The sequence below is a fragment of the Mus musculus genome, chromosome 19 (assembly GCF_000001635.26).
Source record: "Mus musculus strain C57BL/6J chromosome 19, GRCm38.p6 C57BL/6J".
Lineage (NCBI taxonomy): Eukaryota > Metazoa > Chordata > Mammalia > Rodentia > Muridae > Mus > Mus musculus.
The window spans coordinates 52,198,123-52,203,885 of record NC_000085.6 but is presented as its reverse complement, the minus strand read 5'-3'; positions in this window follow the sequence as shown (position 1 = coordinate 52,203,885).

Here is a 5,763-nt window from a genome sequence, read left to right as displayed (position 1 = left end):
CACATTCTCTGAAACCTGAGTTAGTGTCTGGTAAAATGTATCATAACTGACTTTGGTAAAAGTAAGGGTACATATATGTACCTTACTAGATTTACAAAGTTTATGGAAATGTTAGTTGTAGTTTTAATCAAAAAGTAAGTTTTAGTACTTTTATTTATATTATTTGCTAATGTGCATTATACAGCAAATGACTGAATCTTCTAAGTGATGAACTTCAAATATTCTGCTGACCTTATATATCATTCTACTATATAGCAAGGTACAGCTTAACTGCTCAAGTTTTGTCACGATTGTTCAGTGTAGAGCTAGGACTCTGATTGTTCTCTATAGAAAGACTATCTTTTTTTTTTTTTTTTGATCCTCATTGTATCATTTATGGCACATTAAGGTAAGAAAACAAATTACAATTTTCATAATTAAAAATTAAGTTCTATCTATGCAATGTATTTTTTCTTTTTTATTGGTTATTTTATTTATTTGTTTCCCCTCCACAAGCCTCCATTCTTGTCCTTCTTTCTCCTGCCTCTATGAGGGTGCTACCCAACCTGCCTACCCACTCTTGCCTTAGCACCCTAGCACTCCCCCACCCTGGGTTATGGAGCCTCCACAGGACCAAGAGTTTCCCTTCCCACCGATACCCACTAAGGCAGTCCTCTGCTACATATCCAGCTGGAGCCATGGGTCCCTCCATGTGTATTCTTTGGTTGGTGGTTTAGTCCCTGGGAGATTTGGGTCATCTGGTTGGTTGATACTGTTGTTTTTCCTATGGAGTTGTAAACCACTTAAACTCCTACAGTTCTTACCCTAACTTCTCCATTATGGTGCCTGTGCTCATTTCTGATGTCTGGCTGAGTACATCCATATCTGTATTGGACTCCATTTGCTAACTGTAATTGGACTCCATTTGGTCTGTTTCCATTGTCATATTTATTTAGCCTATGTCATTTAAGTAAAAAGCTAAAATCTGAGCAGAGGAAACATAACTGTGAATATGTACTTGAGGAACCATTGTCAGGGTACTAAGGATGCTAGATATTCCATTAGGGGTTGCTTCATGATTAACGGCATCTATGGAGCTGTCTTAATCAGTAAGCAAGGAAGAAAATAGACAAGTAAGCAAAAAAAAAAAAAAAAAAAAAGATAAAAATCAAACCAGTTAGAAAATAAATAAGTATGTAAATCAAAACTTTAGCCCATTAACACCCAGGTCAGTGAAAAAGGTAAATTTTAGTAAGAAATACTGACTCACAAAAATCCATTGTTAGTTTCTCTATTCAAAAGGAATCACAAGATATTTCTAAAGATTCATGAGTATATGATTTTTCTCTGTATTGGTTCATAGTATTTTATAGAAATATGAATTATTATTTACTTCTTTTTTATGCCTGGGATGAGCTTTCTAGTCTGAGATACTCAAGTGAAGAATCAGGATTGACAGAAAGGGCTTAGTTGGTAGAGGTGCTTGTGAGGAAAGCTTGCTCACCTGAGCTTAAGCCTTGATCCCACAAGACTGCAGTGAAGAATCTGCCTCTGAGAAAAACACTCTGACTTCTACAGATGCACAACAGAACACACACAGTCACATGCATGCACACACACACATTCACACATATGCACAAACAGGCACACAGATGCACACATTAATACAATAATCAAATAAGTAAAAATACGACAGCATGATTTTAAAATAAATTTGGTATTTAGCTTCAACAAAAGTGATGAAGGTCTGAAGACTTTTAGAGCAGGGGAAGCCCTTTGTGGAGCCACCACACAGCTGCACTGTGGGCTTTCTTTCTGTCCTTGCAGGCGTAATCACCAAGGAGAAGACATGGAAATCAATGATGACATGATGACGATTCTTAGTAGGAAAGAAAAGGAGTTATTACACTTTGAGTTGTTCTTCAAGGTAGTTGGGGAGACAAATGCCACAGCAGTCCTCTGTAAAGGGAAAACAAACAAAAACAATGTTTACGTATCCTTAAAAATCTTTTCACCTGTTCTTTTTTCTGCTTGCCAATGGTTCCTTTTATCTTTATTTTATGAGATTTGCAAGTTCAAAAATTAATTCTCACTATTGCTTTTTAACATGTGTCTATGGAGGTTCAAACTCTATCATACATATACATACACACACACACGTGTGTGTGTGTGTGTGTGTGTGTGTGTGTATGCACACATAAACATATATACACATATGTGAGTGCCTGTATACATGGGTTTGGTGTCTGCAGATGAGATGGATCCTTAGGTGGGGCAGTCTCTGGATGTCTTTGCCTCCAGTCTCTGCCCCACTCTTTGTACCTGCATTTCTTTTTTGACTGGAAGAATACTGGATTCATATTTTTTTGAGATGGGTGGGTAGACACATCCCTCAACCGGGGGCATGCCTATCTACTGGATGTGATCTCTACAGGTTCTATCTCCCCTTTGTTGGGTATTTTGCCTAATGTTCTCCCTGTTGGGTTCTGGGAACATTTTGGGTCCCTGGCATCTGGGTCTTACTAATGGCTATCCCAGTTCCCCATCCATTACTGCTACACACCTCCTTTCAAATTCCTGACCCTCTGTAATTCTCTCTTCCAGTATCTGAACTGGTCCACCTTCCCCTCTCCTCTCTCCCTTCCAGAACCTTCTCTTCCTCTACTTCCTGAGATTATTTTCTTCCCCCTTCTGAGTAGGACTGTAGCATCCATACTTTGGTGTGATCTTCTTTCTTTGTGGGTTTCATATGGTCTGTGAGTTGTGAGTATTCTGAGCTTCTTTTTGGCTAATATCCACTTATCAGTGAGTACATACCATGTGTGTTCTTTTGTGTCTGTGTTACCTCACTCGGGATATTTTCTATTTCCATCCATTTGCATGCGAATTTCATGAACTCGTTGTTTTTAATCAGCCCAATTTTAATAAGGTAATCTCCTGTTTACCTAATACCATAAGTCTGCAAAATTGTTTCTGTTTTTACATTTTGTTATTTAAAATTAGTATACAAAGTATTAGGGATCATAAAGGTGTTTTCTCACCGAATGCATGTAAGTGAATTCTCCTCTCACTGCTCCTTTCCCACCTTCCCCTCCAGGCACATAATGCTTTCATGTCACACATGTTCTATCACATTCTCCTCCAACTTCTTCCTCAGCACACCCCTTAAAACTCTTCTTTCCAGTGTTTTAGGCTCTGGCCATAATCAGAAACATGCACACTAAACCTGGTTGTCCTATGGGAGAGACCATGAATTGAATTTTTCTGAGCTTGGGACACCTTGATTAATGGAATACTTTTCTACTTCAGTCATTTTCCTAAAATTTTCAGAATTTAATTTTTCTTTTACATCGGAGTGAAATTTTATTATGTGTGTGTATACTCCATATCTTCTTTATCAATCCATCCCATGATGGATATCTGAGATTGTTCCACTTTCTAGCTATTGTGAATAGTGCTTCAGTGTTCCCGAATGTGAATGTATCTGTGTACAGAGTGTGGAGTTCTTTGTGCCAATAACAGAATAGCTAGTTCATAAAGTCGTTCTGTTTCTGATTTCGCCAGGAACTCCACACCCATTTCCATGGGAAAAGAAAAAGACTTACTAGTTTATGCAAAATATTGATAAAGCTTTTCTTTTCTTATGAAGCCATTTGATGCAGTCAGTTTTTAATGAAAACCTGGAGAGGCAGTGTATAGACCATTACCCGTAGAATCTTCTATTTTACTAATCCTGTTCTCCATTAAATTCTTTCTAAGTTAAGTGAGGAAGTTAGTGACAGTGATGGGCAAGGATATTTTCTGCCTTGTCAATTCAAATAAATCCGGACTTAGTCAATGACAAGCTCTTTTGTCTGCAAGGATTAACATCTAGTGATGTGTAAAACAGGACCAGTGTATACATAATTGCAAATAGTGATAATAGTATTTTTTTAAGAGTATTCTTAAGAAAGCTGAAAATTCTTTGGGCATAATTTAAGCATACTTTTGTACTTTCCTATCATTACAATTGGTATTGTCTGAATTGTATGGCATGATCTCTTAGTCTTTATCAACCAAGTATTTTGTAAATTTTTATAAAAAAAAATCTTCATTCTTATTATCCAACCTATTGTATGCTTGAGGGTAAGATGTAGGGAAAATTACTTACCACCCACCAAGATAACATAATAGAATACAGGAAGCATGGGATTACGTATTGCCCACACTGCAGGCTTGCAAAATAAATGGTCACATATTTATTTCTTCACTGTTCTTTCACCACAAAGAAAAGTTGAAACACATTTTTCTTCCCTCAAATAATTTGCATAAATGAACTTATATAAAAGTAATTTAAAAAGAATGAGTGTGGATTCGGGTAAAAAGGGAAGTGGGGAAGGATCTGAGAGGACTTGAGGAGGGAAAATTGTAATCAGACATTTTATATAAATAATATTTTCAACTTTTACAAAGGTAATTAAAGTCTCTTCAATGATGTATTGTGGGGTCTGGATGTGATATGTGGCTTGTCGCTCTTGCCTGGTAGTAATGAAACATGAACTTATTATACCGAAGTCATTATATGAAATAAACGTCAAGAAAAGTAAATTTCCAATCTATGAAGAAAAAAGTAAGATTGTTGTCATTGTATGACTTGAATATGTCTCCAGAATCAAGCTGTTAGCTTGCTTGTCTGTCTGTCTGCCTGTCTGTCTGTCTCTCTTTCTCTCTCTCTCTCCCCTCTGGTGAGGTTGAGGATATAGTGAGTTAGAGGAAATTTTAAGGGTTAAAGACAAATAGAAGGTAGCTAGGTTATAGGATTTGACTCTCAGAAAAGAGTCTTTCTTGTGGGAGTGCATACTGGTTCCTGTAGGGCAGGGCTGATACAGGTGAGCTTGTCACCTCCCGTGATTTTCAATTTTATTTTTCAGCATGTGATATCCTCTCTTGCTCATTGCTGTCATGATACTGCCATGTATCTAGACAACCCTCAGCAAGGCTTAGAAAATGCTTATTTAAATCCTTCAACCTCTAACAATCATGAGCCAGATGAGCCTCTATAATTTATACATCAAATAACATTAGTATTTAAAAATACTAGCATGTTCTGATAACTTGAGCTAATGATCAATTTCCTTAGTTCTGCTGAATTAATATAATACATTCTGAAGTTCTTGTGGTAGAAAAGGGATTATATATGGGAGTAAAGGAGAAAGGAATGCAATGGATTGATAGCCATACACAGTTGTTATGGCTTTTCATTTTGGAATTTTATGATGTTGAGAGACGGTGGTTGTGGTTGTGATGGCGAAACTACAAAATATTTACTATGTATTCTCTAATCCAAAATTGGCAGACTTCAGGTTACATAGCCATATACACTGCCTCGCTCATAATATCAGTGGCTTTTCCCACGTATTTCTTACTGATTTTACATTTACTTATGTTGTCTTATGTATAATTTAGTGAGCTGATGGGTTAAAATGAGGCGTGGAAGGGAAGAGAAGGTGGAGGAAGTAAATATAGAGACGCACAGCTCAAACCAAAGGTTACTTAGGAGGTCTCAAGTATAGAAACCTAGTACAGTAGAAGCTTTGTGAGATATACACATATGTGCACACAAACTAAATGGAATTACCAAATGATAGTGTGGAAACAGAGTCCCAAATAGATATTCCTCATCAACAAATGAAGCTTCTGTTTTCAGGAATAGGTTACATTTAATTGAGTTGTTGGTCAAATGGATCCAATGGGAATCCCAAATAAAACTGGTTATTGACACTGCTATTGGTTGAACTCTATGAC